Source organism: Oryctolagus cuniculus, chromosome 11, assembly GCF_964237555.1.
Source record: "Oryctolagus cuniculus chromosome 11, mOryCun1.1, whole genome shotgun sequence".
Classification (NCBI taxonomy): domain Eukaryota; kingdom Metazoa; phylum Chordata; class Mammalia; order Lagomorpha; family Leporidae; genus Oryctolagus; species Oryctolagus cuniculus.
In genome coordinates this window covers 89,484,944-89,512,730 of record NC_091442.1, presented here as the reverse complement: position 1 = coordinate 89,512,730, position 27,787 = coordinate 89,484,944, and the positions used below count along the sequence as shown (strand labels likewise).

Below are 27,787 nucleotides of genomic sequence, written 5' to 3'. Positions count from 1 at the left end.
CATCTTTTGCTATTTTCTCAGACACATTAGCAGGGAGCTAGATTGGAATTGGAGTGGCTGGGGCTTGAACCAGCACTCATATGGGATGTTGGATTGGCAGGTGGTTGCTTAACTTGATGTACCCTGTCATGAATAGCTTAGTGTAACTATTATATAAGCTTAATGTAACTTATTATTTAATATATAAATATCTAATTATGTGTATCTGCATGGGTTAGTATAAACATAAGTATTTTCTTGCTCTGTCAGCTAAGAGGGCTAAGAAGCAAGAACATCCCACTAACAATGAGCACCTCTAGCACCCACATATTGTTTTTGTAATACCATTCTCTTGTAAGAAGAAGCAGGATTGCTTGAAGAAATGATGGATTGGATGTTGTAATAAGAAAATATGAGATTTATCTGGGGCATTTCATGGTCCTAGAAAAGAAGGAAGTACAGGAAAAAAAAAACCCACACATACCACAATGATGAGGGTGTATCAGAGGGACAATGGACACAGCTAAAGATGCTCCCAGTGGCTAAAACTGGAGCAAGGAAATGAAGAGATACTGGATGATAACCTAATTGTTTAAATATCTATGAGTCAATAATGATCTATAAATGAATAAAGAAACAAGCTGAGAAGACGCAAATCTATGCAGGAGTTTGTAAAAGATATTCCATCTTGATGAGGCTGTAGAATAACTCCCACTTATATGAGAGTTATGGGTGATGGCTTCATTCCAAAAAGTATAGCATGGAAAGGGATAAAAGAAGAAACTCTACACTGGAGAAATCTGACACTACTACCAGGCTATAAAGGATCACATCAACTGTGACAAGCCATGTCTATCATATGCATCGTTGATATGATGAAATGGAAATGGTATTTTACTGTTACGTTTTGCCTCACAAAGCCTGTATAAGCTCAGGCTCTTCATGTGGAAAAAAAATTAAATAATAAGTAACCTTCCACCAAATAGCTGACCACTAGTCCTCAAAATCATCAAGTCATTGGAAACATTTAACATCTGAGAAATTTAACTAACCAAGAGGAAGAACCTAAGGAAACATAAATTACATAGGTAGCATTATACCCTTGATAGTATTGTAGAGGAGGAAAGGAATATTAAGTAAAAACCAAAGATGGGCTGACTGTTGCAGTACAGTAGGTTCAGCCCCTCTTGGGATGCCCACATTCCATATCAGAGTATGTGGTTCACGTTCTAACTGCTGCACACTTCCCATCCAGTTTCCTGCTAGTACATCTGGAAAGCAGCAGATGATAGCCCAAGTACTTACGTCCTGGCATTGTGGAAGACTTAGATGGAGTCCCACCGCACCCCCCACCCCGGGAACCTTTTATTTAAGGTATACAAACTTCATGCATTTCATAAACACAACTTTAGGTACATAGTGATTTTACCCACCATACCCACACTCCCAGTCTCCTCCCTTCTCCCTCTCCTTTCTCATTCTTATTTTTTCTAAGATCTATTTTCAATTAATTTTATACACATCAGATGGAGTTTCTGTGTCCTGGCTTTGGCAGAGGCTAGCCCTAAATATTGTGGACACTTGTAAGTGAACAACAGATGGAAGATCTCCCTTTGTCCCTCCCTCTCTCTCTTTCTCTCTGTCCCCATTACTCTACCTTTAAAATATATACATCTTAATTAAAAACAAGAAAATCTTAATATATCATAGAATGAACAGTAAATAAGTATTAGAGCCTGAAATCTGTCATACGTACCATACTAATATAAGATTTTATTATGCGGAAATTGGTTGAGGAGTATACATGAACTATTTTTTCATAAATTTTCTGTGTATCTAAAACTGTTCTAAAGAATATCGTTTATTTTTAAAAAACAAAATTTTCCATCTGTTTCAATAAAATTATGCAAACAATCTTGTAATTTTAATATTATGTTTTCTTCCCCACACATTTGTGACAAATTAAGCACTGACATATGCTGTAGATTTCTACAAGGTAGCTCTGCAATGTTAATCACCTTTTCTATTTTCTTATTATGGTTATGCCATTTACTTATTTTTCCTCCTTTATAATCATGCAATTTGTTCCTGAGAGCATATTAACAATAAGGATATTTGAAGAAATTTTTAAAAATTTATTTGAAAGACAAAGAGTGACAGGGAGAGGGATAGGGATAGGGAGAGAGACTAACTGACTTAGTTCTTCTATTCACTGCTTCACTACCCAAATGGCTGCAGCAACCAGGGCTGGGGCAGGCCAAAGCAGGGAGATAGGAAATCCATCAGACCTTCTAACGCGAGAGACAGGGACTCAAGCACCCAATTGTTCTCAGGTACAGTATCAGCAGGGAATTAATTCAGAAGTGGAGTAGTTGAGGCTCAAACCAGCCCTCTGATGTGGGATGTGGACATCCCAAGCAGCGGCTTAACCAACTGTACCACATCACCCACCGCTCTTTGGGAAAATTTCAACTGAATAGATTTTATATGTGCTGCCAGTAAATTTAAATTCAGAAGGATTGGAGTCATAATTAAAATTCCTATAAGCATATGAAAACTTTTAGAATGATAACTTTCTACTTTATTCATAGTTAAAATGCATAACACTGAAGGACTGACAGTGTTCAAAGCCTAACTTGAGAGCATAAAGCATATTTATGATAATTGTTGCTTTTCCAGCTTCCTATCTTTTGAAATTGACTTGGTGATTTCAGATTTGGTATATTTTCTTACACCACCTACAGTCTTTAAAGTGGATAATTTTGTGCAAACTCCACAAACTTCTCTAGTGTCACCGGCGAATCTTGTATCTTTTTAGAGATCAGCTCTCCATAGTTGGGAACGTTTAGGTAACCTACATGCCTTATAATCCTCAAATTCCTTGAATCAGGAAAATATGTACAGAACTAGGAAAGTATTTTGATAGTTTTATGTCCCTTTTTTGTTTCACATGGCTGTTTTCAAGAAATTGAACAAGACTTTCCCAAATACACAATGATTCTTTACTCTACTGGTGAGAATAGATCTGACCTTACTGTTTAAAATGGGATCTAGCCAAGCTATTATGAATTTTATTTTCTTAATTTTTATTTCACATTTGCAGCTCCACAGTATATTTAGTGACTACCATATCCCTGCTTTCAATTCTGAAATTTTGTACTGTTTTTAAATTTTCTGTGTCATGTCATGTTTTGCTTCATGTACAGTTTTTTCTCATTTGATTAATGTTAAGTTCTACTGAATTGTGAAGATCTTATTGTGGTAGTTACTATTTCTCTTCAATGTTTTATTACCTGGAGTCCCTAACATAGCAATTTCATGAAATTTTTAATATTTTTGTTTGGCTAAATAATATTAAGAAGATATTATATTACCATGTTTTATGCATAAAGGCATAATATGGCTATTTAGAAATAGAAATGAATGAAAATTGTCTATTCCATATCATCTCACAGTGATTTTGAAAAACAAACCAGTAAATAAAGAAAAGGAATTGACATACGTGATTCCGAAAGTCTTATTACAAATTTAAACAAGTGATTTTCAAATACTCCCCAAAAGATAGCACATGTTCTGTATTTTATTGGAAACCTACTTAAGAGTGGTTTTCCAGACCCTTTTCACTCAAAATTTGGTCACAGGGAAAAGTGCCTTGTTTTCACAGTCATCACACTCAGCCAATATACTCTTGGAGTATAAGCTTGACACTATTTTGTCTTATAGTGAACAAAGACTCTCTATATTCCTAAAAAATCCCCATTATCTGTATAATAACATATTACTATTATATCTTTTAGCATTGATAATACTTTTATTTGAAGTTGCATCATTTTGCACATACTAACTGTAATTTTTCCTTCACAATTTGTATTTCTAGCTTTGAAAACTGACTTCAGTGTTTTTGTCCAATGAAAGAACATAGATCATAAAATAGCAAATTTGTAAAGGTTCTCTGATCACTTTGTTTTTGAAAATATTGATGATTTATTCAACTCTAAAGTGACAAATATGGCAAATATATTGTTTTTTTTTTTTTTGGTATCTGACATAACTTGTTTGAAAGTTCACTTTCAGCATAAACCATATTAGTATATATGAGTGTGTGAGGTGGTGGAGGTGGTGGAGATGTTAATTAACCTGATTTGATTATCCAACAAGTATATACAGTACGGAAGTACTGTCAGCCCATATGGGCACCGGTTCGAGTCCTGGCTGCTCCACTTTCAATCCAGCTCTCTGCTGTGGCCTGGGAAAGCAGTAGAAGATGGCCCAAGTCCTTGGACCCCTGCACCCACGTGGGAGACCCGGAAGAAGCTCCTGGCTTCGGATCAGCACAGCTCTGGCCGTTGCAACCAACTGGGGAGTGAACCAGCGAATGGAAGACCTCTCTCTCTCTCTGCCTCTCCTTCTCTCTCTGTGTAACTCTGACTTTCAAATAAATAAATAAATAAATAAATCTTTAAAAAATGTGTTTGCCTACCTCCAACTATTTTTTATTATAAAATATACTCAAATATTTTAATATATTTTAAAATAAGATATGCTGTGAAATACTGTATTGTTTATAACAAAATTCACTTTCTTAAATCAATTACACCCATTCAAATGGGATTAATAATAAGTTCTTAATTCATTTATAAATACTCTCTGTGAAAACTAGTAATAATTCATGCTGGTTCATGTTCCTGTAACATTCAGAGCTAGACCAAGCTGAAACCAAGATATGAGAACTAAACCCAGGTTTTCCATGGGGTGGAAGTTATGCATATAATGAGCCATCCTCCGTGGCTGTCCAGAGTGTCTGCCACAAGTAGCTTGAACTGGGAGCACAGTTAGGACTCAAACCTATGTCTTCAGTTGTGGGACATCATAGCAACTTTATTGCAATCCAAAAACATGAAAATTATTTTCATTTATTTGCATTACTTTTGACCTGCTTCAATAATCTTTTATACTTCTGAATGTAGTCTTTCACCTTGATTAAGTTTAACTTTAATGTAATGCTGTAATACTCTTCAAACTATGCTTAGTTCAGAAAAATGTTCTATGCAAATTACTTTTTATTGAACAATCTCATGAATATTTATTCTATAGCTGTGTTGGATTTAATTATGGACAAGTTGCTATGTCTCTATTATTCCTTGATTTTCATGTTGTAATCATTTGTTAAGTATTAAGATCAGTCACATAAATAACTTTTTCAAGATAAATAACTTATGTAAATTTAAAAATTTATAAAGGATGGACTGATTTTCTCATAAAGGAGGTCAAAGTTTTATAATTATATAGCTATTATGAAATTAATCCAGGAAGAAATTAATACTTTTAATAACTCAGTATGGCAAAATAAGTGATCCATATTTTTGATTATTACAATTAAAAATAAATTTTGAATGATAAAATTCTCTGCACATTTATAGTGGTCGCAATTTTAATGTGGAAATGTGCATTACAATACACAGATATCTGTGAGTCCAACAACCAAAAAAACTAAAGCATGTCTGTATATGGTGCTATATCACGATTGTGCAAGGCAAAATAAGTACAAGTCCTTTCCCCAAATTAGATCCTGCATCATGCTAGCTGAAAAGAGTATGAAATAGGAATATTCATCAACTGAAAAAAAAATTAGTGGTGTTTCTCCTAACATTGGGAAGATTGTTTCAAGGTCCTTTGGAGAGAAGTAGAACCAGGGTAGAGAAATAAAAGAAGGAATAGTAAAATTATTTTACAAAGGAGAAGAGTAAAATCTTGTAGAAGAAGCAGTAAAAAAAGAGAAGTAGAAAAGTGATTATATCAGGGATAAAATAGATGACAAAAGAAGAACTGGAATACATCCTAACTATAACAAACTCTCTCCGTGTGTGTAAAATCTGTAGATAGTAAGGAATGGAAGTAAATTACTGAAGATGGAAGAGAGTCAAAGGGAGGGAGAGAGAAGAGAATAAAGAGAATGGAAGCGATGAAAGTAATGATGAACAAATAAATTATAAGCCGAAGAGTCACATTATTATGCAATGCTTTATTTTTTTAAAGATTTATTTTATTTATTTGAGAGAGCTACAGTGAGGTAGAAACAGAGAGGTCTTCCATCCCCTGGTTCATTCCCCCAGATGGCCACAATGGCTAGAGCTGCGCCGATCCAAGCCAAGGAGCCAAGAACTTCTACCAGGTTTCCCAAGTGAGCTCAGGGGCCTCAAGGACTTGGGCCATCTTCCACTGCTTTCTCAGGCCACAGCAGAGAGCTGGATCAGAAGAGGAGCAGCTGGACTAGAACCAGCACCCATATGGGATGCCATTGCTTCAGGCCACGGCTTTAACCCACTGCCCTACAACGCCGGCCCCAAAATGCAATGCTTTAGAAAAAGTAGCATTAGCTATGTAAGAGGAATTGGTTCAAAACAGAAAGGTTAAATTCCAAAAGAGTCATGATATTATACAATTGTAGGTAATATTGAAAGAAACACTTTCATGAAACCTATAGATGAGCTATTTAAAGAAGTGTAACCAACAGATACAAATAGGATATGAGAAATGAAGGAACAAGGCTTAAATAGTATGATTTGTAGGTATCTCAGTTGGCTAAGTAGGTGTATAGTGATACTTTTTATCCTCAGAAATCACAAAATGAAGGTTGGTGATTTTCTATAACTATAAATCTAATAATTTCTTTTTTTCTATCAATGAGCTCTCAATAATTCCCAATTTAAGTGTGAAGTCCAAAAGCGTTCATAATAGTGTCATCTCTCAAGGCTCATCTCTTCCCATGTTTTTCATACTTCACTCAAAACCACAGCCTAACTGAAAAACTTCCACTGAGCCTAATTTAATATGCATGTCTCCTTTGGAGTTTTTGTTTCTTGTGCTTGGAAATATTCCTCATCTTTTTAACCAAGTCTTGCTTGGCTTTTTTCTAAACTTCCTACAATAAGCAATTCCTAATATTCTGAGATTAGTTTGGGTATTCTCCCACATAGTTGCACATGGCCCTCAATGTACCAATGGGTAACCATCATTGCAATACTGTCTAATGTTTGTGTATGTGGTAGTTGTTAGGTGGAATAGACATCCAGGATTTTGAAGGAAAGAATGTGTGTCTTATTCACTGCTGTGGTTTCTCACTAGATTGAGGTACTCAGTGTACATTATTGCAGTGAAGTTAGATAATAAATTGTCAGTCATTAAATATGCTTTTATTTCTTATGTGTCTCATATAACTTAAGCACTGGAAACATGGACACTAATGTCAGTGCATGATGATGGCCTTTTCTTGCTTGCTTTCTTCCTCCCTTCCCCTCCTCCCTTGTGCTCCCTACTTCCTTTTCTTCTCCCCCTCCTTCCCTCTTCTTTTGCTTCTCCTCTCTCCCCTTCCCTTTTCTCCTTACCCTTACCTTAATTGTCCTTTAAAGCACACTAGACAAATCTGCTTCCCAGCTGGAATACTGAAGCAACTTCTTTCCAATTTTCTGGTTTTTTTTTTTTTTTTCCTTAGATTTAGCTACAAGGATGCCACTTCTGAAGAGGGAGAGGTGTTGTAGACATCTTGGAATGATGTTTTATTTTGTTCATTGTATTTCTTCTCCCCTCCATATCCCTGAGGCAAATGTTAATCTGAAGACCCTGAGTGGAATTAAGGAAAAATTAAAATTTTGATTTACATATTTTTGTTGAATCCCAAGTGATAATATTATCTTTGTATAAAGATAATATATCTTTATATATAAACATATATATGTATAAACCCCTCTTTTAACATAGAAGACACAATTTGCTTAAATATGAGCTAATCATGCATAGTGTATTAGAGATTTCCATGTGAAAAGTTATATCATGCATGAAATGGGTTTTTATAGCCTTTAAAAAAATAGATATTCTCATGGGTAATTATGCTTTTAAGTATCCTTTTCTGATCATGTAAAATTGTTTCATATAAAAAATCCCAAATAAATAAATGGAGGTTATCATCTTGAACACATACATGTGTTGTCAGTATACCAATTGGCGTATGTCTGTTTTATGTCTCAAATCCAGAGTATTACAGAAGTGCTTAAAATTTTTCTAACTTATGGATAAAACTATCTTATGACAACACATCATCTGACTGAAATCAATAGAATTCAAAATAGCTTTTTATGTAGAAGAGAGATAATTTATTAATCTTGATTTTATTTGGAACAACTTATTTTCTTCAGGAGGACATTCAATGGGTTAATTTTTTACTCCTATGGTCACATATAATGGTTAGACATTTTCTGTTTCTATAACTTTTGTATTTGGCTGACATGTAAAAAATTATGTACTTTTATGTAGAATTGCATTAAAACAAATAATTGTTAATAAAATAAAATATTCATATTGAGATACTGCGTGTTAAAAATAAAAACCTTCGGCAAATTACAAACTACAATAAAATGTCTTTCAGATCCAAAGAGGAAATTTTCTATATATAAGTGATCATTAAGACTGTGAAAAGGAATAGGATTTGTTAACTGAAAACTTTGAATGTTTGTCTTAGATAGAACTGTATATAGCCTGATAGTATGAATTTGAGACTGTAGTTTGGAAGAAGCAATGGTGAAAATAAATTTCATGCCAGTAGACACTTTAAAAACTAGATTTAGCAGCAGTCACATTAGCTTAGATAATGGGAGAATTTTTCTTCATTGAAAATGCTTTCTGTCGCTTAAGAAGAACTTACTGAGGCAGCCTGCCATCTAGCTTTTTCACAGAAAAACAGGCTTGCAGACTGCAGATGAGAGAGTCTGGAGCAGAGACAATTTTAACTTAGCCATTCCTAATTTATCTCAAGCGTTTTCAATTCATCTTCACTGCTCTGTGCACACAGGAACACCAGATTGCCATCCCTAGGGGACAGAATGCAACCCGGGATCTAGAGAGCTGTCACATTCCAAGAAATATTTAAATTGTGCTGATTTTCTTCTGGAGAACTGAGCCCAGGGAATGAAACTCTCCATCAAGTCATAGCTTTGCGGGCAATAGATCAGAGGATATTGCCAGTTTTCTAATGGATTATTGTTATCGGGCAGGTTTTCTCTGAAGGTACGTAGTTATTTTCTCAATTCATTACCTTCTCCTATTTATCAGGTTATAATCTAATGAGCCAGGGATCCAGACCTGGAAAAAAAAAGCTGTGAAGTAGTCGGTATTGGCTGAAGAATGACACTTAAATGCTGCATGTTAATAGGTGAAATAATCAAATTCCTTTACTAAAGATTAGTAGGATACAGTTTGAATTGCATTGTCAGCAAAAAAACGAGCAAAACCCAAACAAGACCGTGCTGCAGGCTGCATTATCATAAGTTCATATTAATTCTCTTGAGGCTTTTCCTTTTGCAGCTGTAACATATAATGAAGGGAAATCATACTTTGAAAACTCACTGAAGCATGTATATATATATAGATATAGATGTATTTGAATCTTTTAAAATACTCATAATATTCTGACCATATTTCTCAAATAGAAACTTTACATTAAATGCTGTTATCAATTTTGATATTATTGATGCTTATAATGTACAAACATATGAATGGTGAAGTATATAATTTGGAGAAACTCCAGAAGTGTTCCTGAGAATATTATATTGCTATATTTTGTTTTACTTTACAGATCTTTATTTTTGAATCTGAAAGAATTTGACTTGTTTACTGCTATCATTTTAAATATACTATGAAAATGTATTACTGAACTTTGTTAAGTAAAAAATTTAATACCTTCTAGAATCATTTACCAAAGTAAATGTTAAAAGCTGGCAAAGTTCCGAATATTAACTGAACCAATGAAAAGGAAGAAAGCCCTACACAAAACTGAAATTGAGTTTAATTATGCCTTTGATTTATTAGAACAGAAAGGGCTGAGTTCTGTGTCTGCTTCCTGAAAGTTAAAGATATGTGTGTATATGAGAGCATGGTGTTCTGTCTCAGAGTGAATGCAGGCATAGGATACAAAGCAAGCAAATTGTAATCACAAGGAGTTTGTAAAAGTGAAAATATGTTTTAAATATGGTCTCAGGGCTGTTGATGCACTGAAGTGTTTTATTGCATGAATAGGCTCAGGGAAACCCACCACATGATTTTTCTTTGTTAAAAATGACTCTTTAAAGGGATAAACAGGTATATTTGACCTGGATCAAAGTGCACCTGCTGCTGTATTTGGACTGGAACGTGGAGTCTGGGCACCCATCAGTGGGTTAATCACAGGCTCGGGAGAGGAAATGGTGGCTGAGCTTCTCAAGAGCACTTGTTAGATGTGTTCTAATTTCTTTTGAGCATCTGAGAGACTATTAGAAGAATAAAGGAGATAGAGAAGAAGGATTGAGTCACCCAAATAGTAACTTTAAGTGCATTTTCTCTTATCCTCAGAGGGATTGTAAAAGGCCAAAAAAAAAAAAAAATGGAAAAGAGGAAAGAGAACAGAATCCTCAAAGAATACTTTTAAGTGCTTCTTTTTCCACGAGCCTTACAGGGATTGAGGAGCAAGGGCTTATATTAAGGTTTCCCCATGGATTCCTCCATTTGGCAAGCGTTTTCTCTCCTTCGTGGAACGTTTTCCCTCCACTCACTTAGAGGGGGGAAAGAAAGTGCGATTGCTCCTAGACTGGTTTCTCCCCCAATCACTTCCAGCTCCAATTTAGACCTACAGAAGTACTCTCTGAAACTGCGTGTGCTCCTGGGTGTCTCGCAGTTTTATAATTCAAGGGCTTCCCTGAATGTCAGAGGATGAAGTGATTTAACATCCTGGTTTTTTGTTTGTTTTCTTTGTAGCTGTTTGAAATTACAACTGGCTCTTCTGGAAACCTCAGAGTAAACATGAAAGAGAGCATAGAGGAGTTAAAAAAAAGAGGAATGATTTCAGGGAACAGATTATATTTTATTTGAAAATATGATGATACCAATGGCTAATGAAATATAGTCACTTGTGTTAGGGCATGAAGAAGAAAATGACAGCAGCTTAACAATAGATCCTTTATCTTACATTTTGAGTATTAGATGAACAAAACAAAAATGGAAAGAGGTGCAGTTTTTGTTGTCAAATTGCAATAAAAAGTTTTGTTGCTGAGATTGCTCATTCACCTTTTATTCTGCGATCATGTTAGCCTCTCTTGCCTCCCCATTGGGTTCATTCACTTACCCAGCTATTGAAATTTGCTCAGTACTAAAACTCATTTTACTTCATCTTATAGTGAGTTCATTGCAAAATATACTACCATAATTTCATTTTATTGGTTGCTGTTAAATAACATTTATTTGAGTATCCCTGATATGTTGGTTTCTTCCAAGAAACATGTAGGAAGAAAATGTGTAATGGCATTCTCTTAAATCAGCCAGTTCATTAATATTTCAGTTTCTCTAATTGGTATACACAAAAGAGAATTAAGCCTGGCTCTTAAATGGCTACTTAGATTCATGTAGGATACAAAAATGTCTCATATTTAGCCAATGAAATATATACACTTTTGAGGATCCCGACTAATGATCCACTTGCTTTCCAATTCTCGCTGAACCCCAAGGCATATGGGAAGTGTCATAGTAGATAGCACATTGTACTGAGGTAAGACAAACCTGGTTCAAACATATTAAGAAAGTTCAAGGGCCAGCGCTGCGGCTCACTAGGCTAATCCTCTGCCTTGCGGCGCCAGCACACCGGGTTCTAGTCCCAGTCGGGGCGCCGGATTCTGTCCCGGTTGCCCCTCTTCCAGGCCAGCTCTCTGCTGTGGCCAGGGAGTGCAGTGGAGGATGGCCCAAGTGCTTGGGAGACCATGGGAGACCAGGATAAGCACCTGGCTCCTGCCTTTGGATTGGCGTGGTGTGCCGGCCACAGCGCACCGGCCGCGGCGGCCATTGGAGGGTGAATCAACGGAAAAGGAAGATCTTTGTCTCTCTCACTGTCTACTCTGCCTGTCAAAAAAAAAAAAAAAAAGTTCAAGTGAATTATCTCTATATACTTGTGGCCCATCATCTGTATGAGGATCATGGTTGTATTTATCTTGTGGGTAATAGAGATCACATACATTAAGTAACACATAGTTTATGTACAGCATATGCTCAATAAACAGCATTTATTTATTTAAGTGTGTTTTGTCTTAGGATTTCATATAAGGCTGTTTCATTGAAATTACTTTGACTCCATTTTCAGTGATGCGTGCACATGTCTATTTGTTTATATGTGTAAATGTGTACTGTAGATATGTTTAGCAGTTTAAGTACTCAAAATGTTGAACATGTTATTACTTGACACTAACACATTACCCTTGTACAGATAAAATTGGAAACTGACTTTTGGAAAATCAGTTGTCATATTTATATGGCTGTTAAATGGATATATCATCAACCATAATTTACCAGGGAAAGCAGACAGAACTATATTTCATTCCTACTTTTCCATTCTCCCAAAGGATATGAAAAAAGAGCAGGAGACAATAAATCCTCTTGATCTTTATCCTGTGCCCTTTGCCCCTTTCATTTGCATTTTATTTTGCTGCAATGACTTGTCTAGTGAAATAGCCTCAAATTCTACTAGCTCAGAGTAGTTCAAGCATACAAATCTACCCCCCAAGGAATAAAACAAATATATGAAACTTTTATTAAAATGAAAGACAGCTTCTGCTTTGAAAAACGGCCAGACATTTTTTAATGAGAGTGAAACTGTCAAATGTGGATGTTAAATTCAGCCAGATGTTGACCTTAACTGTGAATTTGAATTTTCACAAAAATAATATCCAAACTAGAAACAGGTTTTATTGAGTCTCAGGATTATTGAAAAATTCAGAATTTCTCAGATATATTTTATGTTAATAACTACTTAGAAATTTCCTTAATATTTTGACTTCTATGGAGATAAATTCAACAAAATATATGTCTCTTAAATTTCTCTATATTGGAATTTTGCATGAAAGGGAACCAGTTATTTTTTTTTAAGATTTATTGTTTGAAAGCAGAGTTACATGGAGAGAGAGAGAGATCTTCCATTCACTGGTTCACTCCCTAAATGGCCACAATATCCAGGGCTGAGCAAGTCCTAAGCCAGGAACCAAGAGTTCCATCTGGGTCTCTCACATGGGTGGCAGGGGTCCAAGTACTTGGGCTCTAACTGGAACTCTGATATAGGTTATCAAGTAGCACCTTAACCCACTGCACCACAATGCCAGCCCCTTATGTCCACATTTTTATGTAGCCCTAATATGCTAAGTATTTTAGTGTAATTCACTCTTTTTTTTTTTTTTTTTTTTTGACAGGCAGAATGGACAGTGAGAGAGAGAGACAGAGAGAAAGGTCTTCCTTTTCCTGTTGGTTCACCCCCCAATGGCTGCTGCGGCCGGCGCACTGCGCTGATCCAAAGACAGGAGCCAGGTGCTTCTCCTGGTCTCCCATGCGGGTGCAGGGCCCAAGGACTTGGGCCATCCTCCACTGCACTCCCGGGCCACAGCAGAGAGCTGGCCTGGAAGAGGGGCAACCGGGACAGAATCCGGTGCCCCAACCGTGTCTAGAACCTGGTGTGCTGGCACCGCAAGGAGGAGGATTAGCCTAGTGAGCTGTGGCGCTGGCCAGTGTAATTCACTCTTAAAACAAGTTGTTTCTCGGGGCTAATGTCATGGTGCAGCAAATTAAGCTGCCATCTACACAATGCCAGCATCCCATATGGGTGCTGGTGAGTGATAGCTGTCCACTTCCGATCCAGCTTGTTGGTAACGTGCCTGGTAAAGCAGTGGAGGATAACCCAAGCCCCTGCCATTCACATGGGAGAGCAGGATTCATTTTCAGACATCTGGTCTGTTGCCTTTTGTAGATTGAACCAGTGGATGGAAGATCTCTTTCTGTCTCTGCCTCTCTGTGGCTCTGCCTTTCAAACAAATATTAAAAAAAAATATGTGGACCAAAAAGCAGGGTCTACTGACAGGCTTTGCTGACAAACTATTCTAGTGTGTTTTTGTTTTTTCTTTTAATGCATGTCTCTTTTCAGTGCCAATTCTGTCTTAAACCTACAATACCTAACTACTCACCAATTAAGGGATTGATTTAGGCATCTAACTTTATTTTTGATTTTCAACTTTTGTTATTTTGACCCAGTGTTTAAGATTATAACCTATGGTCTAATATCAACTCAGTTTCCTAATCTGCATGAAAGTGTTGTAAAGGGGGCAGTAGATCATAATAACATTTATATGTAAAAAAGGACAAAATGTAGCAAAATATTATTACAGAAGTTTATATATAAGTGCTGAAATGATCACGGTTATGATTGTTTCTCTCATGGTACCATAGCAGCCCAACTTTCATATTGAATTTGCTGTTACTCAGTTTGATTTTCAGACTTCTTTTAGGTCTCAACTTTGTGGTTACCTAATATCTCCGTCTGATAAACTCCAAGTAGATATTTTCATGCATTAAGCCCTGCCTCTTTAATCCAAATAGTTTAACAGCTTGTTAGGCTCTCAGTGTCTTAGGGTGTTATCTCTTCAGCAAAATCTTTTCTTCTTGTTTTACCTTTTATTTGGAATTTTTTTTAAGATCTGGAAGTAAACCACATGTCCATTATTTGATAAATGGTTAAAGAAAATATGGTAATATACTCATGGAATTCAGTTTTTCAAAGGATGGAAATTCTGTCATTTGAGACAAGATGAATGGACTGAGCTAAATGAAATAAGCCAAACAAGTTCTTAATGGGAAAGCAGATTTCTCAACAGAGCAATTCTTTCAATTTGTGTATAAACTAGTGAACAAATAGGAAGGAAGGAAGGTACAAAGCAAACACTAGCTTGCTTGTCAGGGATCTCCTGCTGGGTCTTCTGTATCAGGTACTGGTAACTGTTTTCTGTAGAATACCAGATAGTGTAAGTTATTGCCTGGATTATGTTCCCCACAAAGTCCGTAAGTTAAAGCCTCAAATCCCAAGACTTCAGAAAGGGATTTTATTTGAATATAGGATCCTTAAAGAAGCAATTAAATTACTACAAAGTCATTAGAGTCAGCCCTAATCCAATACCACCAGTGACTTTATATGAAGGGGGAATTTGGACACACATGCAAAAGTATACACAGGGAAGACGACATAAAAACAGAAGATGGCCATCTTCAGGTCAAGAAAAGAGGACCCAGAAGAAAACAACCCTGTTGTCATCTTGATTTCAGACTTCTAATCTCGAAAAGTGTGAGAAAGTACATTTCTGTTATTTCAGTCATGTTTGTGATACTTTATAATGCCAGCCTAAGTGTGTAATAGAGCCAACATTTCAGGCCTCTCCTGTCTCTGTCGCATTAGCCTCCCTTCCCTTCTGTATTTAACAATGTGAAAACCATTCTTATTTACCCTTTAAACACACAAAACCATTCAAGATTCGGCTGAAGAGCAGAGTTTGCTAATCTTTGCTCTAAAACACAAAAAGTTTTCCAAAATATTCTAAAGTTTTGCTAAAAAACTCCTTAATTTCTGTTTTATGAAACAAGATGCTATACTCTGAAGAATGTCAAGACTGCCTTATATCCTAAAAGATTTAACTTGATTTGTTTCTCAATCACACTCTATCATGTTGCTGAATTAGACTTGAATACTGATTATGGTATTTGACTTCACTCTTAACATACACTTAACAATTTTAAATGTTAAATTGGCATCTGAAAACAATCATAATAGAAGTTTGCTCTTGGCCGGCGCTGCAGCTCAATAGGCTAATCCTCCGCCTACGGTGCGGGCACACCGGGTTCTAGTTCCGGTCGGGGCACCGGATTCTGTCCCGGTTGCCCCTCTTCCAGGCCAGCTCTCTGCTGTGGCCCAGGAGTGCAGTGGAGGATGACCCAAGTGCTTGGGCCCTGCACCTGCATGGGAGACCAGGAGAAGCACCTGGCTCCTGTCTTCGGATCAGCGCAGTTTGCCGCAGGGGCCATTGGGGGGTGAACCAACAGGAAAAGGAAGACCTTTCTCTCTGTCTCTCTCTCACTGTCCACTCTGCCTGTCAAAAAAAAAAAAAAAAAAAAAGTTTGCTAGTTTGCTCTTATCGTATACACTTCATGGATTAATGACTATTTGAAAAACTTACCATTTTTTTTTATATTAATCATATCAACAAGTAAATAAGGCATAGAGAAATAAAGCATAGTGGTTTAGATGCTTAGCCAAGGTATGGGTCCAGCATTTGGCACTTGACCATGATAATGTAATGACACTCAAACTATGGCAGGGCTTCATGTTTACTAGAAGAAGAGCTGTGCAAATGTGGAAGAATACATATCACATAGAAATTTAGGTAAAAGCGAAGGAAAATGACATGGTACTATTTTAAGTATACATGTTTTATAAATTTGGTAGGTATAATATTCTGTTCTTATAGATGATATGATTTCTCTTTTTAGATCTTCTATTTTTCTTCAGAATATACAACTGAGTATGGATGAATAAATTAAATATATCATAGAAAACCTAAAAGAACAAAATAAAATAAATTTGAAATTTTAGGAACCATATTTAATTTTTATGTAGGTGTTAACATCTTTAATAACTCATGTTGGGACTGGAGTTGTGTCATTTGGGACACCTGCATCCGTTGTTGAAGTGCCAGTTCGAGTTCCAGCTTCTCTGCTTCCATTCCAGTTCCCTGCTTATGCATCTAGGAAAGCAGCAGAAGGTGGCTCTGGTTCTTGGAACCCTGCCACCCATGTGAGACACCAGTATGGAGTTTTGGACTCTTGGCTTTATCCTGGCCCAGGCCTGGCCATTATGGTCATTCGAGGAGTGAAACAATGGATAGAAAATTGATCTCTGTCTCTCTATCTCTTTCTGGTGTGTGTGTGTGTGTGTGTCCCTTTTTGTCATTCTGCCTTTCAAATAAAAAAAAACTTAAATTTTTTATGTTAAATGGAGAAATAATGAATAAACCAAAGCTTACAAGTAATTATAGATAGTCATTTTAATGACATCAACAGGGAATAGATTTGAATGTTTTTGCAGAAGGACCTGTGTGAGTAAAAACTTTGCCAGGTGGCAATTCTGCTTTAATTCTAAGAAGCATATGATGTTGTGTGAATTCCTGGGTTATCCTTTTTAAGCTCATTGATGCATCTGATGTGCATTTAGTATTTTTGTGGAAGTGAGTCATTTTTCTAGCCAAATTTGAATTTGGTAGAACATCTTTGAAAAGTAGGCCAGTACCCCCATGCAATGTAAGTGCAGTTGACCTACTTCACAAATTATTATCCTCTCACCTCATTTGCGTGATACAATCCCTGTGGATATTGTCTAAAGCTCATATCTAATATATGAAATATAATAATTATAAAGTGCAGTGATGTCAATCACTTGCCAAAATCAAGCAATGTGAATAAGCAGCATTAATAGTCCCAGCTTTTAATTATAATTTCTATTATATAATTAAAATACTTGAATATGCTTCCACATATGTAGAACCTTAATATAGTACAATTGTTTTGAAGGAAATTGTTGTAAGGAACCCTATTACTGTAGCCTCTAGTAGGTTCCTGGACAGAGTAAAACAAAACCAAGGTAAAATGTTTTTTTCTATATTCCCTTGGACATGTGATAACTGTATGCATAATGTTTTTTGGAATTATTTTTATTTAATATGAATTTATCTTTACTAGCTCCAAAGATTATTTTATTTCCAATTGTGAAAAAGTATACAAATGTGTGAGGATGTTTATGTGAGCATCTGTGAGTGTCATGTGTATTTATATTTTTTCCAAGGATTACCCACAAGAGATTTGAAAAGCAGATCATGAGTCTATAGGAAGAATATGGAGAAACATCTTTTCATAACAATAACAAATAAATCCTGAAATGCAAAGGATTTAGAGAGTAAATCTTACTGTAGTCATCTTGCAGCTGTTCTGCTTTCACACAGTATTATTCCTCATAGAATAATTCAAGATTTAGAAATATTCCACCACAGATTTTTTTTTTCGTCTTTTGGATGATCCTTATGGAGTCAGGATTCTCAAAAATGGAAATATTCATGAAAATAGGTGTAATTTCTACATAGGAATGATTAGTTTTGGAATATATTGAATAGTGTAAAATCCTCAAGAGTTGTCACTGAGCGAGGGAGTGGACTTGAGCTTGAGAACAAAGCTAGAAACTGAGAAATCTCCCTAAAAGTAATTTTCTAAATATTTAAGTTGTACATTCTCCTTTGATTCTGAAAACAGTTGAATTTAGCATTAGTTTCAATTCCTATTCTTATTTTGTTACCCCTTCAGGCTATCTTCAAATTTTTGTCTTAACACACATAAGTCACAGAGTTGGAGTTGTGGAAATAAAGTTTGATAGTGTGTATAACTGGGTGGGATTATGACTGCAGCTAAAATGTTCACAGTCGCCTTCAGGACAGTAGTCTCAGAAACTGAAGAGATTAAAGTATTTAAGCAAGCAGAAGCCACAGGGCTAGATCACAAAGCACTCCTTGCTAGGAGTCATATAACATAGAGATAGAATACAATAGGATCTACTCCAGGACCAAGTCACCATATCCTAAATAGACTGAGAAGCTGATTCTTGAAGTGCACGTGTGGACTCTAGTCATTATTATATAGAAGCAGGCAGAGAGTTGGCAGGTACTTGAGAGAGACATAATACATATACACAGATACACATATTTTACCAACAGGAAGATATGTGTGCACAGATTGCTATATACCTTCGTCTCTCTAGAAAGTTAACATGTTTAAAAGCGTACAGTAAATCTACACTAAAGGAAAATGTTAGTATGTGCACATGAACAGTCATGGATAGACAGCTACAAACATGGGCAAATAGAAATATATCTGTAGAGCACTCTATATAGCCTGACAGATATGCAAACATGTGAAGGCAGGAGGACAAGATAAAGACTGATAGAGGGGCAGTGACGGTCAGAACAACAGATGGGACAGGAATACTGACAGATGGTTAAAAACAGACTGAAGAAGGATACAGACAGATACACTGAAAGGAAACACAGGTGAGCAGAGAGATACAGAGGTGGATGGATTGACAGGGAGGGATAGTGAAGCTCAGGCTTGCAGTCCAACAAGGACAAGTGGATGCAATCACTGATAAACATCCCAACAAGAAAGAGACATGTGTGTATAGATGTACTTTATACATATTTGAGAATTTTAAACTGTATGTTCATAAAACAAAATTCACTGATAGGTCATTTTCATTGTATATTGAAGGTACTTTGAAGATGTCTGTTAATGTATTTTTTCATTATTTGAACTTAGAAGAAGGAACTAGAGATGTATGTAAAAATGCCTTGTAATTCCCTTTAATTTTATCTAGTCCTTTCTGCTATCTTTAATTAGGAACACAAATAAAAAAGTTAAGTTATTGTGAGGTTGCTGTTAAAATGTCACCTTAAGGTCTTTTTAAGCTCTGTTATGTAAGAGATAAGTTAGAATTCAGAAAGGAAAATGATCAGTTTTCTTTCTCTAGGACTAGCAACCCCAGTTACAAAACAAATAAATAAAAGAACAAAACACTCGTGCCTCCAAAACATTAACAAATAAGCAATTATTTCAATCCTTAATCTTTTATTGTGGGTCACTGAAATCACTTGTAAGTTATAGATGCACTTGATATTTTTGACAAAATAAGATAGAAAAACAGGGGAAAATATAATGCTCTTGAGACTGAATTAGATTTTAAAGCATGGATGGGCATATATTGAGCTTTAAATCTTGTGGAAAGTTTTGACTATTTCATTATGTTTAACTGTTGATTTATTTGAAATAGTTACTCAGTCCTTCAAATACTTTAAATGTGTATGGATGTTTATAGAATGGCAAAATGTAGTGATTATTTAGATGCTACTTTTAGAGATTTGGAAGGATGGACAGGCCATTAAATACATTCATTAATTATCCTTAGGTAAATGTATACCATTAGTGATTTTAACAATGCTTTTTTCCCCCCTTTTGTAAACTACACACACACATTTTCAAAGCAAAGAGAGAGGAGGGAAGAGGAGGGGTGAGGACAGGAAAGCAAAGAGGGAGATATCTTGCCCACCAAAGCCAGAACTGGGCCCAGATGAACAAAGGAACTCAATAGGAATCTCCCATGTGGTAACAGGGAACCAAGTATCTGAATAATTTCACATGCCTTCCAGGGAAGCTGGAATAAAGAGCAGAATCAGGGCTCATACCCAGGGACTACTATGTAGTTTGTGGTCATCCAAGTGGCAATCAATCTGCAACAAACACACCCCATACTTTCTTTTCCACAATATGGAAATGTATTCAACCAAAGACTTTGAATATTTCATACATTATTTAAAAATATAATTGGATATCACATCTGATTCTACTTTGCATCACGAACTTTGTTTTACTTACAAGGTTGATTTCAGTGAAATGGCCTGATAGGCAATATTTTTCATTTTCTTTTGATCACTTTTTAAAAGATGTACTTATTTGAAAGGCCAGAGGTATAGAGAGAGAGAGAAAGAAAGAGAAGGAGAGGTAGATCTTCCATTCACTGGTGCACTCCTCAAATGGCTGCAATAGCTGAAGCCAAGAGCTGCTTCCAGATCTCCCACGTGGGTGGCAGGGGCCCAAGAATTTGCATCACCTTCCTTCCCCAGTCTATAAGCCAGGGAGCTGGATCAGAAGTGGAGCAGCTGGGACACGAGCAGCACCCATGTAGATGCTGACATCACAAGTGGAAGTTTAACCCGCTACACCACAAAACCAGCTCCCAGATCACTTTGAATTTTTAAAAATACTATGCACATATATTTTAACTGATATATAAAATGATACACATTTATTGGATACCATATGATATTTTAATATATTGTATAATGTTCAGAACAGACTATTTCCTCATTTTAATTTCTTTTTTTAAATTTTTTTATTTAAAATTTTTTTTGACAGGCAGAGTGGACAGTGAGAGAGAGAGAGACAGAGAGAAAGGTCTTCCTTTGCCGTTGGTTCACCCTCCAATGACTGCAGCGGCCGGCGCGCTGTGGCTTGCGCACTACGCTGATCCGAAGCCAGGAGCCAGGTGCTTCTCCTGGTCTCCCATGGGGCGCAGGGCCCAAGCACTTGGCCCATCCTCCACTGCACTCCCTGGCCACAGCAGAGAGCTGGCCTGGAAGAGGGGCAACCGGGACAGAATCCGGCGCCCCGACCGGGACTAGAACCCGGTGTGCCGGCGCCGCAAGGCGGAGGATTAGCCTACTGAGCCGCGGCACCAGCCCATTTTAATTTCTTAGTGATGAATATATTTAAATTTTCTTTTAACTTTTAAAAGTATATACATAGTATGTTATTATCTATGGTCACTGCATTGTACAACAGAACACTAAATGTCTTTCTCCTTTATAAGCTGGAATTCATTACTCAACCTTTCCACATCCCCCCTCTCTTGTACTCCCATTATCCTGTGGTAGTTGTCATTCTGACTTCAACATCTAAGAAATCAACTATTAATATAGCACACATAAGTGAGATCATGCAGTATTTATATTTCTGTGCCTGGATTATTTGATTTATCATAATAACCTCTACTTCCATTAATATTGCCAAATGGTAATATTTCATTCCTTTTTGTAACTGAATAGTTTTCCATTGTGTGTATATAGCAAAGTTTATTCCTCAGTTGATGGATACTTGTTTTCCTTTCTTAGCTATTCGAATAATTCTGCAATACATATGGGAATGCCAATGACTTTTTAACATAATGTCTACATTTCCTTTGGATATGTATGAATTAGGAAGATTGATGGATCATATGGTAATTGTTTTAATTTTTTTCTTTTTTTTGAGGAATCTCCATATTATTTTCTACAGTGGTGTACTGATTTACCTTCTCACTAACAGTGAACAAGGTGTCCCTTTTCTCCACATCCTAGTCAACACTTACATTCTCCTAAGAGTTTAAATGTGCATATAATGCATCATTTTCCACTTAAAGTAGCTTTGTTGAGGTACTATATACATTCCATAAAATTAAGATTTTAAGTATGTATTACATTCCATGTTAAAAATATTCATATTTTTATGAAGTCTCCTATGGTCCATTTCTCATGCCAGGCAACCGAGAAATTATTCTACTTTCTATATCTATAATGTTGCCTTTCCTGGACATCTTATATATTTATATGAAGTAAAATCATGTAATGTGTAGTCTTCCATACCTAACTTCTTTCATTTATGATTTTGAGGTTCCTTGTACTATAATACCTTTTATTGCCAAATATCTAATTCTTCAGAAATGCCAGATTTCCTTTATTCATTAGCCATCTGAATTGTTCCTGAGGTTGCATTTTACAGTTTTCATTCTCAAAGAATGGATATAGAATTTATTTTCCATTTTAGAAATTTTTCTATTCACAGCACAGATTTCTGTTTGGGAACTAATATTGAAATTAATTCATCTTGAAATTTTCAACACTTCTTTTTTAAAGTCTAAGATAAAGCAAACAAATGAGTTAAATTGCTGTGAAAGGAAATTAAGGTAATGAATAATTATATTCTAGCCTAGGTTCTTATTTATAGTATATTTAATATATCTTCTGTGTTTTATATTTTTCAGAATAGAAATATAAATCATAATATAAAGACTAATATTTTTTAAGATTTAGTTTATTTGAAAAAAAGCCAGAGTGACAGAAAGGTAGATACATAGAGAAAGAGGTCTTCCGTCTACTGGTTCATTCCCCAAATGGCCACATTGCTGGGCCTGGAACAGGCTGAATCCACAAAAGCCTGAACTTCATCCTGGTCTCACGTGAACAGTAGGGGCCCATGTACTTGGAACATCCTCTACTGCTTTCCCAAGCACATTAGCAGTGAGCTGGATCGGAATTGGAGCAGCCATACTGGCACTGCAGGTGGAGGCTTAGCATTCTATGCCCCAGTGATGGCCCTGGCACTTAAGTTTTTATCTTCAGAAATTGTTTACAATTTAGGTATTATTTTCAATGTTTACCATAGGTATTTCAAAATCATGTGATTTTGTATTGTTGAATTATTTTAGGGTAAGATCTCAAATTAACATAAAATTGCCTTTATTGGAGCTGGTGGTATGGCATAGCAGGTAAGGCCTCTCTCTGCCTGCAGTGCTGGCATCCTGTATGGGCACTGGTTTGAGTCCTGGCTGTTCCACTTCCAATCCAGCTCTCTGCTATGGCCTGGGAAGGCAGTGGAGGATGGCCCGAGTCCTTTGGCCCCTGCACCCACATGGGATACATGGTAGGAAGCTCCTGGCTTCAGATCAACACAGCTCTGGCCATTGTGGCCAATTAGGAATTGAACTGGATGGAGGACCTCTCTCTCTCTCTCTTTGTCTCTCTCTCTCTGTCTCTGTCTCCTCTCACAGTGTGACTCTGACTTTCAAATAAATAAATAAATCTTTTAGAAAAAAAATTACCTTTGACTCAGCCCTGTTTATCAGAGTTTTTATCATTTTTTATAACCCAGACTTACATGTAAGTCCTTTTTCCAGGTTTATACTTCTTGATGATTCTATTTATTTTTGATCATTTGACTTGGGGTGCTGCCTTTTATATAGTTTGATTTGAAGCAGCCATCTTTCACATGAAGCAAAACTTACTTGACTTTTTTTCCTGCCACTGATAGGGGATTGGAAAACCAAATATGATTTACTGCAAGACCTTTTATGTGCTCAGAAAAGGAACAACTTATGAAGACAATTATGCTTTCTTTTATATTAATTGCCTTTTTGCTATTTTTTGTTGTTTATCTTCACAGTCTTGGTTGTTTCATTTATTATCACATCCTCAATTCAGTCCACATCAACAGCTCTAGTCTTGATGTCTGCATTTGATTCTGACACAACAGTTAATTGTTCAATGCACTGACATCCCATATGGGCACCAGGTTCTAGTCCCGGTTGCTCCTCTTCCAGTCCAGCTCTCTGCTGTGGCCCGGGAGGGCAGTGGAGGATGGCTCCAAGTGCTTGGGCCCTGCACCCGCATGGGAGACCAGGAGGAATCCCCAGCTACTGGCTTTGGATTGGCACAGCGCGCCAGCTGAAGCGGCCATTTGGGGGGTGAACCAACAGAAGGAAGACCTTTCTCTCTGTGTCTCACTCTCACTGTCTAACTCTAAAAAACAAAACAAAACAAAACAAAAACCTTAAAGTATAAAGTAAAAATAGTGTGCACATATGTTATAGGATTTGTAGTGAAATATTTTCAATTTTACAAATGATTTAATTTTACGTGAGTCTTTTACAATATGGGCTACTTTTTTTTTTTTATAAAAAAAGTATTAAATTTTGTTATCTCTGAAATACAGGGGATTAGTAGATGAGGTAACCCAAGAGTTTATTTGACATTAGAATCATTTTTTAACAATAATTGTATTGTTCTTTGTATGTTTTAAAAAATATAAACTTATAAAACCACAGTGTTAATGTTTTATTTGAAAAGATTCAGTGGAATACCACCCCTGTCCCCCATCTTCATTCTGTTTCAATTTTTCTTAGCTGCTGTTTCACAGAAGAAATTTGCAAGTACTATGTTAGTCCAAAGAGAACCACACTCTCTCTCACATGGACTTATCATTCCAACTCATACTCACCACCCACAAACCACCACTTCTGTGCAATTCTTCTCATTATGACTCATATCCGCATGGATGAAAAATTCAATGAACTGGTTTGAGTAATAAGACATTTTCTCTTCACTTTTGTTCTGTAGGACATATTTAAACAAAAGGATTGTGATGACATTATTGAAAACATTGAATTACGGTTTGACTTCCCTCAATTACAGCCAGTTTTTATAACCTGATTCTACTCTTTAGTCGATGTGATTAGCATGGAACAGCTGTGGTCTCATAATCTAAACTGTATCAATTATATTTTCTTTTCTGGAATCTGATGTACCATCGCAGAACTTTAATCAGTTTCAATTGGTGCCTAAACTGGAGGGCCAGAAAATGGGCAGCCTTTACTGGGCTAAGTGCAAAGGGACAGGGGAAAGCTCTCAGAAGACAGCAGTAGAGTATGATGTTTGGGAGGTGAGGGTGAGCTATTCCACAGTTACAGAGCTGCAAGGCAGAAGTAGTATAGTCTGAGTAGCTGCTAGTTCTTGGATAACACTGTTTCTACTCTTGGTTCTGGGAAACATGTAGTGCCCCTATATCATACCAATAGACCTGAGGTAGGCTAATTTTTATTTAAAAATAACATTACTCTTACATATTTGAAAGGCAAAGTGACATATAGGGAGACAGAGTAAGAAAGAGATCTTCCAGAGACGGAGAGAAAGAGAGAGAGAGAGAAAGAGAGAGAATGAGAGAGAGAGAGAGAGAGAGAGAGAGAAAGAGAGGGAGGGAGGGAGTGAATCCTCTGATTCACTCCCCAAATGGCTGGGGCTGTGCCAGGTTGAATCCTGGAACCCAGAGCTTCTTTAGGGTCTCCCACATGGGTACAAGGGCCCAAGTACTTGGGCCATCTTCCACTGCTTTCCCAGGTGCCTTAGTAGGGAGCTTGCAAATCAGCACCCATATGGAACGCTAATGTCACAGGTGGCAGCTTAACCTCCTATGCCACAATGCCAGCTGCTTGCCTGTCCATTTAATGCATCTTTTTATGTTTTTAGCTGATGTCCAGTAATTTTATTGGAATATACTGCAGTGTTAGCACTTTGGGCCCTTTTTCTCGGGGAATTGTTCCATTCTTTTCAATATGCAGATTCAAGCCTTCTTTTGGATTATAAACTTTTAAAAATGTTAGCTTTCTCCCATTATTTAAATTTTCCCCTATCAGAATATACTTACACAAATTTTGACTCTTTTTTTAAAACAAGACTATTTATTTATTTAAGATATATATAGAGAGAGGTCTTCCATCTGCTGATTCACTCCCCAGATGGCTATAATAGCCAGGACTGAGATGGACTGAAGCTAGAAGCCAGGAGCTTCTTCTGGTTTGCAACATGACTGTAGGGGCCCAAGGACTTAGGTTTTCTTCCTCTGCTTTTCCCAGACTATTAGCAAGGAGCTGGTTCAGAAGTGGAGCAGCTAGGTCTTGAACAAGTGCCCATTTGGGATGCTAGTGTCACAGGTGAGAGTCTAACCCTCTATGTCACATTACTGTCCCTTCTTCTTAACTTTCTTTCTTTCCTTCCTTCCTTCTTTCCTTCCTTCCTTCCTTCCTTCCTTCCTTCCTTCCTTCCTTCCTTCTCTCTCTCTCTCTCTCTCTCTCTCTCTCTCTCTTTCTCTCTTTCCAGGCAGAGTGGACAGTGAGAGAGAGAGACAGAGAGAAAGGTCTTCCTTTGCCGTTGGTTCACCCCCCATTGGCCACTGTGGCTGGCGTGCTGCAGCCAGCGCACTGCGCTGATCCGAAGCCAGGAGCCAGGTGCTTCTCCTGGTCTCCCATGCGGGTGCAGGGCCCAACAATTTGGGCCATCTTCCACTGCACTTCTGGGCCATAGCAGAGAGCTGGCCTGGAAGAGGGGGCAACCGGGACAAAATCCAGAGGCCCAACCGGGACTAGAACCCGGTGTGCTGGTGCTGCAGGTGGAAGATTAGCCTATTGAGCCGCGGCGCCGGCCTTCTTCTTAACTTTCAAAATTACTGTTTTCCATAACCTTTTAAGACTTGTAAATATAAACAAATGTATTTCTTTCGCCTGTTTTCTACTATGTTCCTTTTGAGTATTTTCTTATCTCTGTCATACCCATAATCTCTAATTCCCTTTAAGAAATTTTATTTATTTTTGTTCATCTTATATCCAGAAAATCCATTTTGATAATTTTATAATTTCATTCAATGCTTTCACTTAACCTTGCCGAATAGCTTCACAGCTCCTCTGTCTTACTCATTCTTTTTTGAGTTGGTGGAATGCTGATATGTGCTTATGCTCTATAGATGCAATTCTTTGTGGGATTTTTTTGTAATTAGAAAAAAGTTTTTGAGAGAGCAAGAAAGGTGAACACACGGGGAAAGAGCTCCCGTCTGCTGGTTGGCTCCTGCAATGCCCAGTGGCCATCTGTGTGAAAACAAGATGAGGGAAGCTCAGCGCAAGTCTTTCACATGGGTGGCAGTAACCCAACTACTTGAGTCCACAGAGATGCCTCCCAGAGTTCACCTTAGTTGATGCTATTTATCTTATTCTTATTTTCCTTGCAAAGACCTCCCTTATGCCTCAATTCAAAACAGGCTCAATCTTTGTGTTAGTGTGTTTTATCACACTTTTTGCAATTCCAAAGCCTGAGTTATTTTTGCTATTGTCTGTCTTCCTACTAAATTATAATGTCTAATTGGCTGATTAGTACGTTCAGCAAAGGACTTAAGTGCTTAGCAAATATTTTTTATTGGTGGAATGAAATTATTATTTAAACTTCTAGGGAAATGTGTTTTATAACTAGCATATATTTCTAAAATCTGTAGTCTTTAGTTTTATTGGCTCTTAATAATTATTTACAGCATTAAAAATTAGATTAAAATGTCAAAAAAAAAGCTTACAAATCTCTTGGAATGGAGACTCCATATCCTGGGAATTTAATTATTTTTAATTATTAAATAAATTCAAGAATATATATTGTGTTTTCTCAAGTGCCAAGGTCAGTAGGATGGTTTTCACAAGTCTGACTCCAATACAAAGGTTTCAAAAAAGATAATCAAAGGCCACTATGGATGGACCATCATGTACTGCAAAATGACATTTTAGTCAGTGATAGACCATGTTTGATGGTGGTCAGATAAGCTATCATGGAGCTGGAAAATCCTTAGCATTTAATGGCAGTGTAGCCATCCTAACTTTGTAACACAATATATCACTTCTGTTTGTGAGGATGCTGGTGTAAACAAATGGCATGCA

General features: G+C 36.8%; 1 protein-coding gene across 8 annotated transcripts in view; it reads left to right on the top strand.

The window, feature by feature from the left end:
• The first annotated feature begins 8,722 nt into the window (after positions 1-8,722).
• MGAT4C (MGAT4 family member C) overlaps positions 8,723-27,787 on the top strand; it is a 777,011-nt gene continuing 757,946 nt past the window's right edge. For all 8 annotated transcript variants that reach the window (XM_051845736.2, XM_070052672.1, XM_051845734.2 and 5 more), the window contains exon 1: positions 8,723-9,039. The gene's annotated coding sequence lies outside the window, so the exon portion shown is untranslated. The remainder of the gene's footprint in view (positions 9,040-27,787) is intronic.